This window comes from Nomascus leucogenys, chromosome 3, assembly GCF_006542625.1.
Source record: "Nomascus leucogenys isolate Asia chromosome 3, Asia_NLE_v1, whole genome shotgun sequence".
NCBI lineage: Eukaryota > Metazoa > Chordata > Mammalia > Primates > Hylobatidae > Nomascus > Nomascus leucogenys.
This window is the reverse complement of record NC_044383.1, coordinates 138,952,702-138,968,762: the sequence shown is the minus strand read 5'-3', so window position 1 is coordinate 138,968,762 and position 16,061 is coordinate 138,952,702. Positions and strand designations below refer to the sequence as shown.

Genomic DNA, 16,061 nt, shown 5'->3' with positions numbered 1-16,061 from the left:
AGTTGTGGGGTTGGGTCTTGAGATAAACATCTCGAGATGATTCAATACAGGAAGACCACAAAAGACACTGATAAATACTGATGTGCTAATTTATCTATCCCTAAACCAGCTGAACTATGGATTAAATAGCACCCCATCCCCCTCAAAAAGCTAGAAGGATTTAAATTGTATAGAATAAGATGTCATCTTGGCTGCAGTCAAACATCTGTGCTAATAACAAGAGCCCAGAACAAGGATGTCTTTATTCCTTAATTCTAAAGTTACGTTTCGGTTTCAGTTATGGATATGGGGAAATCCTAAGAGGTTCAATTCAGACTAGGCCCTCCAAAGATTCAAAGGTGGGCCTCGGATGCTATCAATTGGGCCCCAAAGAAGTTTAAGGGCATTGCCTTTCATCTCAACAAAAACCTAAGGTAGAGGGTCCCTCCTGTCAACTACCAGGCAATCACTGATCTTTGTCACTGCAGACTTTTCAAGGATTTTCTATAAATGGAGTCAAAGTTTGCTTTCACTGAAGGCTATTTTGACATTCATCTGTGTGTGTGCATCAGTAGTTAATGCTCTTTTCTTACAAGGCAGTATGCTGTTGGATATACCAGTTCACCAGTTGATGGATGTTTGGCTCTTTACTCCATTTTCTGCTATTACAAGTAAGGTGCTGTCAGTGCAATCAAATTAGAACTCAGGATTAAGAAACTCACTCAGAACCGCACAACCACATGGAAACTGAAAAACCTGCTCCAGAATACTGGGTGAAGAATGAAATTGAGGCAGAAATAAAGATGCTCCTTGAAACCAATGAGAACAAAGACACAACGTACCAGATTCTCTGGTATCATTCTCTGGACACATTTAAAGCAGTGTGTAGAGGGAAATTTGTAGCACTAAATGCACACAGGAGAAAGCAGAAAGATCTAAAATTGACACCTAACATCACACCTAAAAGAACTAGAGGAGCAAGAACAAAATTCAAAAGCTAGCAGAAGACAAGAAAGAACTAAGCAAAACTGAAGGAGATAGAGACATGAAAAGCCCTTCAAAAATTCAGTGAATCCAGGAGCTGATGTTTTGAGAAGATCAACAAAATAGACCGCTAGCCAGACTAATGAAAAGAGAAGAATCAAATAGACGCAATAAAAAATGATAAAGGGGATATCACCACCGATCCCACAGAAATGCAAACTACCATCAGAGAATAAACACCTCTATGCAAATAAACTAGAAAATCTAGAAGAAATGGATAAATTCCTGGACATACACTCCCTCACAAGACTAAACCAAGAAGAGGTTGAATCCCTGAATAGACCAATAACAAGTTCTGAAATTGAGGCAGTAATTGATAGCCTATCAACCAAAAAAAGTCCAGGAAGGGACGGATTCACAGCTGAAATTCTACCAGAGGTACAAAGAGGAGCTGATACTATTCCTTCTGAAACTATTCCAAACAATAAAAAAGAGGGAATTCTCCCTAACTCATTTTACGAGGCCAGCATCATCCTGGTACCAAAACCTGGCAGACACACAACAAAAAGAATTTCAGGCCAATATCCCTGATGAACATCAGTGCAAAAATCCTCAGTAAGATACTGGCAAACTGAATCTAGCAGCACCTCAAAAAGCCTATCCACCATGATCAAGTCAGCTTCATCCCTGGGATGCAAGGCTGGTTCAACATACGCAAATCAATAAACATATTCCATCACAAACAAAGCCAATGACAAAAACCACATGATTATCTCAATAGATACAGAAAAGGCCTTCGACTAAATTCAACAGCACTTCATGCTAAAAACTCAATAAATTAGGTATTGATGGAACGTATCTCAAAATATAAGAGTTATTTATGACAATCCCACAGCCAATATCATACCAAATGGGCAAAAACTGGAAGCATTCCCTTTGAAAACTGGCACAAGACAAGGATGCCCTCTCTCACCACTCCTATTCAACATAGTGTTGGAAGTTCTGGCCAGGGCAATCAGGCAAGAAAATAAATAAAGGATATTCAATTAGGAAAAGAGGAAGTCAAATTGTCTCTGTTTGCAGATGACATGATTGTATATTTAGAAAACCCCATCGTCTCAGCCCAAAATCTCCTTAAGCTGATAGCAACTTCAGCAAAGTCTCAGGATACAAAATCAACGTGCAAAAATCACAAGCATTCCTATACACCAATAACAGACAGCCAAATCATGAGTGAACTCCCATTTACAATTACTACAAAGAATAAAATACCTAGGAATACAACTTACAAGGGATGTGAAGGACCTTTTCAAGGAGAACTACAAACCACTGCTCAAGGAAATAAGAGAGGACACAAACAAATGGAAAAACATTTCATGCTCATAGATACGAAGAATGAATATCATGAAAATGGCCATACTGCCCAAAGTAATTTATAGATTCAATGCTATCCCCATCATGCTACCATTGACTTTCTTACAGAATTGGAAAAAACTACTTTAAATTTCATATGGAACCAAAAAAGACCCCGCATAGCCAAGACAATCCTAAGCAAAAAAAAAAAAACTAAAAGCATCATGATACCTGACTTCAAACTATACTACAAGGCTACAGTAACAAAAAGCATGGTACTGGTACCAAAACAGATATATAGATCAATGGAACAGAACAGCGGCCTCAGAAATAATACCACACATCTACAACCATCTGATCTTTGACAAACCTGACAAAAACAAGCAATGTGGAAAGGATTTCCTATTTAATAAATGATGTTGGGAAAACTGGGTAGCCATATGTAGAAGGCTGAAACTGGATCCCTTCCTTACACCTTATACAAAAATTAACTCAAGATGGATTAACGACTTAAACATAACACCTAAAACCATAAAAACTCTAGAAGAAAACCTAGGCAATACCACTCAGGACATAGGCATGGGCAATTACTTCATGAACAAAACACCAAAAGCAATGGCAACAAAAGCCAAAATTGACAAATGGGATCTAATTAAACTAAAGAGCTTCTGCACAGCAAAAGAAACTATCATCAGAGTGAAGATGCAACCTACAGAATGGGGAAAAATTTTTGCAATCTATCCATCTGACAAAGCGCTAATATCCAGAATCTACAAAGAACTTAAACAAATTTACAAGAAAAAACCCCATCAAAAAGTAGGTGAAGGATATGAGCAGACATTTCTCAAAAGAAGATGTTTATGCAGCCAACAAACATATGAAAAAAGCTCATCACCGGTCATTAGAGAAATGCAAATCAAAGCCACGAGGAAATACCATCTCACGCCAGTTAGAATGGCGATCATTAAAAAGTCAGGAAACAACAGGTACTGGAAAGGATGTGGAGAAATAGGAAAGCTTTTACACTATTGGTGGGAGTGTAAATTGATTCAACCATTGTGGAAGAGAGTGTGGCGATACCTCAAGGAGCTAGAACCAGAAATACCATTTGACCCAACAATCCCATTACTGGGTATATACCCAGAGAGTTATAAATCATTCTGCTATAAAGACACATGCACACGTGTGTTTACTGCGGCACTATTCACAATAGCAAAGACTTGGAACCAACCCAAATGCCCATCAATGATAGACTGGATAAAGAAAATGTGGCACATATACACCATGGAATACTATGCAGCCATAAAAAAAGATGAGTTCATGTTCTTTGCAGGGACATGGATGAAGCTGGAAACCATCAATCTCAGCAAACTAACACAAGAACAGAAAACAAAACACATGTTCTCACTCGTAAGTGGGAGTTGAACAATGAGAACACATGGACATGAGGGGAAGAGGGTGGCATCACACACCCGGGCCTGTTGGGGCTGGGGGACTGGGGGAGGGATAGCATTGAGAGGTGACAGCCTGCTGGCAGCCGCCACAGCCCTGGCTCGCTCTCTGTGCCTCCTCTGCCTGGGCTCCCACTTTGTGGGCACTTGAGGAGCCCTTCCGCCCGCCGCTGCACTGTGGGAGCCACTTTCTGGGCTGGCCAAGGCCGGAGCCGGCTCCCTCAGCTTGCGGGGAGGTGTGGAGGGAGAGGCGTGGTCGGGAACCGGGGCTGCGCGTGGTGCTTGTGGGCCAGCGCGAGTTCCGGGTGGGCGTGGGCTGGACGGGCCCCGCACTCTGAGCGGCCGGCCTGCCCGCTGGCCCGCCCGCCAGCCCGGGGCAGTGAGGGGCTTAGTACCTGGGCCAGCAGCTGCTGTGCTCAATTTCTCGCGGGGCCTTAGCTGCCTTCCCGCGGGGCAGGGCTCGGGAACTGCAGCCCGCCATGCCTGAACCTCCCGCTTCCTCCTCCGTGGGCTCCTGTGCGGCCCGAGCCTCCCGGACGAGCGCCGCCCCCTGCTCCAGGGCGCCCAGTCCCATCGACCACCCAAGGGCTGAGGAGTTCGGGCGCACGGCGCGGGACTGGCAGGCAGCTCCACCTGCTGCCCTGGTGCGGGATCCACTGGGTGAAGCCAGAAGGAAGAAACTCTGAACACATCCGAACATCAGAAGGAACAAACTCCGGACACGCCGCCTTTAAGAACTGTAACACTCACCGCGAGGGTCCGCGGCTTCATTTTTGAAGTCAGTGAGACCAAGAAACCACCAATTCCGGACACAGCGTTAGGAGAAATACTTAAGGTAGGTGACGGGTTGATGTGGGCAGCAAACCACCATGGCACGTGTATATACCTATGTAACAAACCTGCACGTTCTGCACAGGCACTCCAGAAGTTAAAGAATATATTTAAAAAAAAAAAAAAAACTAAGGTACTGTAAACATTCATAACAAGTCTTTGTAAGTGGTTATATTTTCATATCTCGGGTAAATAAGTGTAGAAAGGTTAAATGGTATGCTGCATGTATTTTCAGCTTTTTAAGAAAATAACAAAGTGTTTTCCACAGTAGCTGTGCCATTGTATGTTCTCAAGTAGTGTGTAGGAATTCCACTTATTTCATGTTCTTGTCAAAACTCGGTATTGTTAGTCTTTTTAATTTTAGTAATTCTAATGAGTGTGTAGTAGTATCCTGTTTTAATTTTCGCTTCTTTAATTACTAATGATGTTTAGCATCTTTCATGTTATTTGCCTCCATACATTTTGGTGATACGTTAAAATTACTTGCTTTTGCAACTTCATGAGAGAACTTGAAAAAAAGTTATTTCCCTTTTTTAATTGTGTTATTTCATTGTTGAGATTTGAGAGTATATATTCTGGATACAGGTGCTTTATCAGCGTATGCCTTAACTTTCATTTTATTTTTTTATTATTTTTTATTTTTATTTTTTTTTTTTATGGAGTCTCACTCTGTCGCCCAGGCTGGAGTGCACTGGCGGGATCTCCGCTCACTGCAAGCTCCGCCTCCCGGGTTCACGCCATTCTCCCTCCAGAGTAGCTGGAGCTACAGGCGCCCGCCACCACGCCCAACTAATTTTTTTTTTTTTTTTTTTGTAATTTTAGTAGGGAGGGGGTTTCGCCATGTTAGCCAGGATGGTCTTGATCTTCTGACCTCGTGATCCGCCTGCCTCGGCCTCCCAAAGTGCTGGGATTACAGGCATGAGCCACCGCGCCTGGTGGTCTTTCATTTTCTTAGCAGTATCTTTGGAAATTTTTGTATATAAAGTTCAAATTATCTATTTTTCCTTTATGGATCACACTTTTGGTGCTGTATCTAAGAAATATAGTGGAATATGTGGATCTAAGTGGATATCCACTTGTTCAGCACCATTTGTTGACAAGACCATTCTTTCTTTACCAAATTACCTTTGCACCTTGGTCAAAAATCAGTTTTATATACATATGAGGGACTATTTCAGGACTTTATTCTGTTTAATTAATATCTTTGTCTCCTGAACTCCAAAACCACACTGCCTGGATAACTGTAGCTTTGTAAGTCTTGAAATCAGGTAATGAGAGTCCTTTACTTTATTTCTTTTCTGCCCAAAATTTTTTTCCCTCTTTTTCCCCAAGTTGTTTTGCCTATCGTAGTTTTTTGGCATTTCTACATAGATTTTATAACCAGCTTACCAATTTCTATAAAAACACGATGGATTTTGATAGGGATTACAGTGAATCTATAGATCAATTTATAGAGAACTGACATCTTAGCAACCTTGAGTTTTTCAATCCATTAACATAGAGTTCTTCCACTGATTTCCATATTTCAAAATCTCTCTTAGCAAAGTTTTATCTTTTCATTGTATGTCTTGTGCACTTTACATCAGATTTATCCCTGTTTTTTGTGCTATTGTAAATGGCATTTTAATTTCAATTTTCAATGATTTATTGCTAATATATTGAAATACAATTTATTCTCATATTGATCTTATATTCTGCAACCTTGCAAACCTCAGTTATAACTGAAAGTCTATCACTTGTTCTCTGTAGGTGATTTTTGTCTTCTACAAATAAATACAGTTTTATTTCTTCCATTTCAATCTATATGGCTTGTATTTATTTTCCTTGCCAATTTGTACTGGCTAAAACCTCCAGTAAAATAGAAATAAAAAATGTTGATGAAGATACCCTTGCCTTGTTCCAGATGTTAGGGGAAAACGTTCAGAATGATGTTAGCTGTAGGTTTTTCACATATCCTCTTATCAAGATGATGTTCCATTTTATTCCTAGTTTGTTGAGAATTTTTATCAGAAATGGCTGTTGGATTTTGTCAACTTTTTTTCTCCATCAATTCATACGACCATATGGTTATTCTCTCTGGATTCATTAATATGAATCACATTGATTGATTTTCAAATGTTAAAGCAATCTCACATTCCTGGGGTTAATGCCACTTTCATCACAATGTATTATCCTTTTTAAACATTATTATATATTTAAATATGTATAAATATATATTTGTTAAGAATTTGTATTTATATTTATGATGAATATTGGTCTGTAGTTTTCATACAATGTCTTTGGGACATATTCTTTTCTTTTCAATTTTCTGTATGTTTGTGTAGAATTGGTATTATTTCTTCCCTTGCTATTGCTGGAATTGTGCAAGGGAACCTGTTTTTTTTTTTTTTTTTTTTTTGGCTGGATATTGTGGCAATTGTGGATATCTAGTATCTTTAATATTTATAGAATGTGTACTAATGTCATCTCTTGCATTCCAATATTGATAAATTCTGTCTTTTCTCCTCTTATACTGATCAGTCTGACTACAGGTTTATCACTTGGATCTCAAATAACTCATTTTTGGTCCCAGATTTTTCCCTATTTTTCCTTATAATTGATTTTTTGTTCTATTTCTTCTGTTTCCTTGTGCCTGAAGGACTTTAATTTGTCCTTTTTCTACATTCTTTTTCTGGATTCTTAAGGTAAATGTTGAGTTCATCGATTTCAGACCCTTATTCTTTTCTAATATAAATATTTAGTCCTAAAAGTTTCCTCCAAATTCTATTCTAGCAGCATACCACTAAATCTGATATTTTGTCCTCTTCTTTTTATTCATTTATAAGTGTTCCATAATTTTCCTTTGGATTTCTTCTTTGATGTGTAGGTTATGTATAAGTCTGTTATTTACTTTTCCAATATTCTGGAATTTTTCGTATATCTTTTTATTAACTTCTAATTTCATGGTGGTCAGAGAAAACAGTTGTATTACTCAATTCTTACAAATTTATTGAGTATTTGTTTATGGCCTATAATACGCTCTATGAAGGGAATATGGTGTGTTTTGCTGTTCTTTGGTAAAATGACCTATAAATATCAATTGGCTCAACTTGGTTGATAGTGCTCTCCATATCTTTTGTACCCTTACTGATGTCTATCTATTTGTGCTATTATTGAGTGAGAAGTATTCAGATCCCTAGCTGTAATTGTGAATTTGTCTATTTCTTCTTGTAATTCTATCAGTTGTTGCTTTTAAGTACAGACGCTCCTCAACAATGTGGTTATGTCTGGATACACCCACTGTTTGAACTTACAGTGTGTTTATCTGTGCACAACTTCATAAGTCAAAAAGCATACTGAATATGTATCCCTTTTGCACATTGTAAAGTTGAAAATTTGTAAGTCAGAGGCTGTTTGTATTTTGAAGCGCTGTCATTAGTTGCATAAATATTTAAGATTATTATGTTCTCTTAGTAAAATGAACACTTTATCATTTTTAAATGACCTTTTTATCCCTGGATGTGGCTTTTCTATGGAATCTACATTGTTTTATATTAAAATAAGCGCTCCAGTTTTGTTTTTGTTTTTTGAAATTAATATTGGCATAGCATATTTTTTCATCCATTTTTAACGTTTTTTGTAGTTTTCTATGGTAGTGTGTTTCTTACAGACAGCATGTAGTCAAGTATTCATTTATTTTTTTAAATCTACTTCAAAAATGTTTGTCTTTTGAGATAATTAGACAATTTTCACTTGATGGGATTTTTGATATGGTTGGATTTAAACCTACCTTCTTGATATTTGTTTTCTATTTGGTAATTGTTCTTTGTTCCATTTTTTTTCTCTTTTTTGCCATCTTTTGGTTATTTTTATGGTTCCTTTATATCTAGTTTATTAGCTAATTAGCTATAATTCTATTTTGTGATTTTAGCTATTACTTTTGGATTTATAGTATTTCTCTTTAACTTATTTGAGACTAGTTCCAAATATTATTGTATCCTTTTATATATAGTATAAAACTGCCGTACTATTTCTTCCCTCTAAGCTTTGTGCTATTATCATACATGTTAGTGCATTATATATGTGTATATATATATATATATACAAATATACACATACACTACGTGATTTTTGTTTCTTTATCATCTAAGATATTATGTAATGAGAAAGTTTTCTTATACTTGTATTTGCCCACACAGTTGCCATTTCTGGTATCTTCATTCCTTTGGGTAGAAATAAATATATTTCTATCTGATAAAACTTTCCTTGTGCCTGAAGGACTTCCTTTAATTTTTCTTATAATACACATTGGCTGGTCTTTGATTTTTTTCAGCCTTTGTACGTGTGAAAACATCTTTATTTTTGTCATTTTAAGGTTATTTTTAATTAACAAATGCTTCTATATATTTATGGGGTACATGATGCTTTGATATATGTACACACACACACACACTGTAGAATGATTTAACATATCCATCACCTCACATACTTATCTTTTTTTCGTGGTGAGAACATTTAAAATCTATGTTCTTAGCAGTCTTCAAATATACAATACATTATTATTCACTATTGCCTCCATGCTTCACAGTGGATCTCCAGAACTTATTCCTCCTGTCTAACTAAGCTTTTTACCCTTTAACCAATATTTCTCCATTTCCCACCTCACTATCACCCACCCTAGTCCCTGGTAACCTCCGTTCTACTCTTGATTTCACATAAAAGTGTGATCATTCAGTTTGTCTTTTGTCTTTCTGTGCCTGGTTTATTTCACTTAGGATGATGTCTTCCACATTTCATCCATGTTGTTGCAAGACTGCCATGTGGAAGGCAAGATATCTTTCTTTTCATAAGGCTGAATAGTATCATGCTATATATATATATCACATTTTCTTTATCCATTTATCAGTTGATAAACACTTAGGTTGATTCCATATCTTTACTATTATGAATAATACCGAAATGAACATGGAGGAGGGAATATCTCTTCATTTCCTTTGGTTATATACTGAGAAAGAGAATTGTTGAATCATACAATAGTTTTATTTTTAATTTTGGGGGGAACCTCCATACTGTTTTCCAACACAATTATACTAATTTACATTCCCACCAACAATGTACTAGGGTTCCCTTTTCTCCACATTTTTGTTAACACTTGTTATCTTTTATTTTTTTGATAAAGACTATTCTAGTGAGATGATATCTTATTGTGGCTTTCATTTGCATTTCCCTGATTGATTAGTAGTGATGTTGAACATCTTTTCGTATACCTGTTGGCCATTCACATGTCTTCTTTTGAGAAATATCTATTCAGGTTCCTACCCATTTTTGAAACTGGTTGTTTTCTTGCTATTGAGTTGTTTGAGTTTCTTAAATATTTTGGATATTGGCCCCTTATCAGATGTGTGGTTTGCAAATATTTTCTCCCCATCCCATAGATAGTCTCTTCACTCTGTTGGTTGTTGCCTTTGGTGTGCAGAAGCTCTTTAGTTTGGTGCAATCCAATTAGTCTAATATTGCTGTTGTTGCATGTGGTTTTGGGGTTGTATCCAAAAATTTTTTGCCAAATCCAATGTTAAGAAGCTCTTTCCCTCTGTTTTCCCCTAGTGGTTTTATAGTTTCAGATCTTATATTTAAGACATTAACCCATTATGATTTGACTTGTGTACTTGCGACAAGATAAGGGTCTAATTTCATTCTTCTGTGTGTTGATATCTAATTTTCCCAACATATTGAAGAGAATGTCCTTTCCTTATTGTATGTCCTTGACAGCTTTGCTGAAAATCAGTTGACTGTAAATGTGTGGGCTCTGTTTTCTATTTCTTTGGTCTATATGTCTGCTTTTATGACAGTATGGGCTGTTTTGATTATTATAGCTTTTTGGTACATTTTCAAGTCAGGTAGTGTGATGCCTCCAGCTTTGTTTTGCTAAAAATTGCTTTGACTATTTGAGGTCTTTTGTTTTTCTATACAAACTTTAGGGTTGTTCTTTTCTATTTCTGGGAAAAGGTCATTTCAATTTTGACAGGGATTGCATTGAATCTGTAGATCACTGGGTAATATGGACATTTTAACAATGTTAATTCCTCCAATCCATGAACACTGTATATATTTTCATTTGTTTTTCTCTTAAATTTATTTCATCAATGTTTTATAGTATTCAGTGTATGGATCTCTCATATACTGAATGTATTTGGTTAATTGTATTCTTGGTTAAATGTATTTCTAAGTTTTTCATTAATGCTATCACAAATAGGATTGTTTTCTTGATTTCTTTTGTGAATATTTGTTGTTAGTGTATAGCAATGATACTAATTTTAATATGTTAATTTTGTATCCTGCAACTTTACTGAAATCAAAGCCAGTCAAGGACATTACAAAAAAAGACAATTACAGGCCAAAATCTCTGGTGAACATACATGCAAAAATCCTCAACAAAATACTAGTAAACTGAATTCAATAAGATATTAATAGGGTTATTCACCGAGTTTTTCACTTGATTTTGTGCTGCTGTAACAGATTATCTGAAACGAGGTAATTTATAATGAACAGAAATTTATTGGCTCACAGTTCAGAAGGCTGAGAAGTCCAAGATCAAGGGGCTGACATCTGACAGGGGCCTTTTTTGCTGCACTATTTTATGACAAAAGGGCAAAGAAAAGGCAAGAAGGCCGGGCGCGATGGCTTACGTCTGTAATCCCAGCACTTTGGGAGGCTGAGGCGGGCGGATCACCTGAGGTCATGAGTTCAAGACCAGCCGGGGCAACCTGGTGAAACCCCGTCTCTACTAAAATACAAAAATTAGCCGGGTGTGGTGGTATGCGCCTGTAATCCCAGCTACTCCAGAGGCTGAGGCAGGAGAATTGCTTGAGCCTGGGAGGTGGAAGTTTCAGTGAGCCAAGAATGCGCCATTGCACTCCAGCCTGGGGGTGACAGAGCTAGACTCCATCTCCAAAAAGGGGCAAGAGATTGAACTTGCAGCCTCAAGCCCCTTTATAATCAACCTTAATCCACTTATAAGTGGTGGAGCCCTTATAGCCTAAACATCTTCTATTAGGTTCTACCTTTCAACACTATTAGACTGGAAATTAAGTTTCTAACAAGTGCTTTTAATTAATTTATTTTTGAGAGAGGGCCTCACTCTGTTACCCAAGCTGCAGTACAGCGGTACGATCATGGTTCACTGCAACTTCAATTTCCCAGACTCAATTGATCCTCTCACCTCAGCCTCCCCAGTAGCTGGGACTACAGGTATACACCACCATGCCCAGCTAAATTTTTGTTATGATTTTTTTTTTTTGGTAGAGACAGAGTCTCACCGTGTTACTTAGGCTGATCTTGAACCCCTGAGCTAAAGCAATCCTCCCACCTTGGCCTCCCAAAATGTTGAGATTGCAGGTGTAAGCAACAGTGCCCAGCCCACACATGCTTTTTTGAGGACACATTCAAACCATAGCATTTTTTGCCCCTGGGCCCCAAAATTCATGTCTTTCTTACAAAATGCATGCATTTCATCTAATAGCTCCCAAAAGTCTTAAATCATTCCAGCATCAACTCAAAAGTCCAAAGCCCAGAGTCTCATCTAAATCAGATATAGACGAAAGTCAAGGCAGGATGGCAAGGAGGCAATTTCCTTCAGGCATGAGCCTGTGGAATCAAGCAAGTTATGTGCTTCCAAGCGTTATGTGCTTCCAAAATACAGTGGTGGGACAGGCATAGCATAGACATTCCTGAGGCAAGATAGGTAGTCAGGGAAGTAACCATGTCTTTGGGACTCAGAGACTGCACCATCAACACAGCAAGCCCCACAACCATGTCCTCGGGACGTGAAAACCACACCAATACAAGAAACCCCAGGCTTCCGCGTACGGACCGCGTATTGGCGTCGCCGAGCAACTGTGGGGGATCCTGGGGGAAAAATCAACTGGTGCCGAACCGAGCTGAAGAAAAAGCTGATCAGCGCAGGCGGGTGTTGAACCGCGAGCAGCATCTGAGGCACTGGGTGGTCGGGGCTGCGATAGACCAAGCGCTGATCACGCGGCACCACCTCAAGAAGCGGGCATCCAGTGCACGTGCCAACATTACTCTTTAGGGGAAGAAGCGTAGAAAACTCCTCCAGCAGATCTGGCTTGCCCAGATAGAGAAGGCAGCCATGGAGACGCAAGCCCCTCAAAGCCAGCCAGGACTATCGAACCACAGCTTAAAATGCAAAAGAAGACAGAAGCCCCCCAGGATGTAGAAATGAAGGACCTTGAAGATGAGAGCTAAACATCTTCCACTAGAAGATTCTCCACTGGAGCCCAAAGGACTCAGTGGTTGTTTCAGAGGATGTTGGCAAAAGCAGTGCCCCTTTTCACTCTCCATATTTCCTCCTTCCTAATGGCTTACTGACTTCCCCTGGAGCGATGTCTTTGGGAGGGAAGAGGGTACAGAAGAAAGATTGGAGAAGGGCCTCTCTAGCAGTCAACTCCATTTGTGATAAAACCCTAGCACTCTGGAAAACAAACAAGCAAACAAAGAGCACTCACTAGTGGCTTCATAATCAAGCACGGAACTATCCTCAGTAGGAATTTTTCTTTATTTCTTTTTTTTAGAGATGGAGTCTCGCTCTGTCGCTTATGCCGGAGTGCAATGGCATGATCTCGGCTCACTGCAATCTCTGGCTCCCAGGTTCAAGCTATTCTCCTGCCTCAGCCTCCTGAGTAGCTGGGACTACAGGTATGCGCCACCACGCCTAGCTAATTTTTGTATCTTTAGTAGAGACGGAGTTTCACCATGTTGGCCAGGCTGGTCTCGAACTCCTGACCCAGGAATCCATCCGCCTCAGCCTCCCAAAGTGTTGAGATTACAGGCATGAGCCACTGCGCCTGGCCAGGAAATTTATCCTGTAGACAGTATGCACATTTTAATTTTACTTGTCCTCAGACTGACTCATTGCTCTTTACAGTAGTAAAAAACACACCACTGGGAGGAGATTTAAGATGTGAATGGGACCCACAGTGTATAAACAAACATGTACATGGCTGGGCATAGTGGCTCACACTTATAATCCCAGCACTTTGGGAGGCCAAGGTGGGCAGATCACTTGAGGTCAGGAGTTCAAGACCAGCCTGGCCAACATGGTGAAACCCCATCTCTACCAAAAGTACAAAAATTAGCCAGGTGTGGTGGCACGTACTTGTAATCCTGGCTACGTGGGAAGCTGAGGCAAGAGAATTGCTTGAACCTGGGAGGTGAAGGTTGCAGTGAGCCGAGATTGCCCCACTGCACTCCAGCCTGGGCGACAGAGTGAGACTCCATCTCAAAAACAAAAACAAAAACAAAGCAAGCATATACAGCTACTGAGCATGTGTACCCAGAGAACCACCTGTAATATACTTACTATTAGGTTGATGTAAAAGTAATTGTGGTTCTGCCATTAAAAATACAGCAAAAACTGCAATTACTTTTGCACCAACCCAATAGCAGTGCCTTTTCCCACCCCCTTATGAATGATCATGTAAGACTTCCGTAAAGAGAGTTTCCTGTGTAATAGTCAATGCTGTCTCACTCTCTAGCAGCCTACTGTGACTCAGCTCTCAGGGTGTACTATTGCTTTTGCACCTACCTTTCAGAATATACTTATTCTTTTGCAATATATTGCTTCATGCTGTTTATTGCTGTGTGTCTCTTGTTTAAATTCTTTTAACCTAGAAGACAAAAACCTAGGATTCACAATCACCATCAACATTCCCATTCCGAAAGGGAAAAATAAGCAAGGAGAAAGAGATAACTGGTCCCAAGTAAGTCCAAAAGCCAGTGTGGTAAACAATGTTATCAATTGAATTTTTTTAGACAGGCTCTCACTCTATTGCCCAGGCCGAGTGCAGTAGCTAGATCACAACTCACTGTAGCCTCAACCTTCCAGGCACAAATGATCCTCCCACCTTGACCTCCAGAGTAGCTGGAACTGCAGATGCACACTACTATCCCCAACAATTTTTTTTTTTTTTTTTTAATATAGGGATAGGAGTTTGTGCTATGTGGCCCAGGCTAGTCTCAAACTCCTGGGCTCAAGCAATCCACCCACCTCTGCCTCCCAAAGTGCTGGGATTATAGGAATGAGTGTCACTGAGCCAGGCCAACATTAAATTTTAAAGCTCCAAGAATAATCTTCCTTGGCTTTATGTCCCACCTTCTGGGTACACTGGGGTGGGAGTTGAGCCCCTAAGGCCTCAGCTAGTCCCACTCCTACGGCTTTGCTGGGTATATAGGTTGGAGTCAGGTGACTGCAGCTCTCCTAGGCTGGTGTTGCACATTGTAGTTCTGGTGTCTTGGGGGTGGACCCACCTTTATAGCTCTACTAGCCATTGCCCTAGTGGGGGCTCTGGATGGTGGCTCCAGCCCTGCAACAGTCTACTGCCTGTATTCCCAGGTTGTCCCTGATGTTCATTGAAATCTAGGTGGAGGAAACCATTCCCCCACAACTTTTGCATTCTGCACACCTGCAGACATAACATCATGTGGATACTGCCACTTACAACTTCTGAAGCTGGAGCCAAAGCCACACCTGAACCCCTTTAAACCATACCTGGGGTGGTCAAGGAGTGCTGCATGAGAATGTGGGAAGCAGAGACTTGAGGCAGCCCTGGGAAGTAAACCCCAAGATCTTCAGGGCACCCTAGGCTCTCTTTTGCAGGATTTCCTTCCCTCAGATCATGACACTCTGGGCCTATGATGGGAGGGGCTATGCTAGTAATCTCCAAAGTACCTTTGAGGTTATTCTCCCATTGTCCTAATTAATAGCTCTGGCTTTGTTCTATCCATACTAATCTCCTTATCAATCAGTTACTTGGCCACACTCTTGGTTCCCTTTCCTGAAAATATTCTTTCATTCTCTACCACATGGCCAGGCTGAGAATTCTTCAAATTCCTAAGTTTTGTTTTGTTTTGAGACGGAGTCTCGCTCTGTCACCAGGCTGGAATGCAGTGGTGCAATCTTGGCTCACCGCAACCTCCACCTCCCTGTTTCAAGTGATTCTCCTGCCTCAGTCTCCCGAGTAGCTGGGACTACAGGTGTGTGCCACCACGCTCAGCTAATTTTTTTATTTTTATTTTTTAATAGAGATGGGGTTTCTTATATTGTTCAGGCTGGTCTAGAACTCCTGACCTCAGGTGATCCATCCGCCTTGACCTCCCAAAGTGCTGGGATTACAGGTGTGAGCCACCACACCCGGCCTGGCTTCTTTCACTTAACATAATGTCTTCAAGGTCATCCAAGTTGTAGCATATATAAGTACATCATTTATTTTTCTAACTAAGCAATAGTCCACTGTAAAGATATGCTATGGTTTGTTTATACATTTAGCAGTTAATAGATGTTTGACTTGTTTCCACTTTTTGGCTATTATGAATACTGCTTATAAGAAAATTCATATACAAGTTTTTTATGTAAACATATGTTTTCACTTCTCTTGGGTTTACCTAGGAGTGGAATTTCTGGGTCAT

At 39.7% G+C, this 16,061-nt stretch overlaps 1 pseudogene; it reads left to right on the top strand.

Annotated features, from left to right (window-relative positions):
* The first annotated feature begins 179 nt into the window (after positions 1-179).
* Positions 180-12,842, top strand: LOC101177180 (annotated as a pseudogene).
* Positions 12,843-16,061: the final 3,219 nt, after the last annotated feature.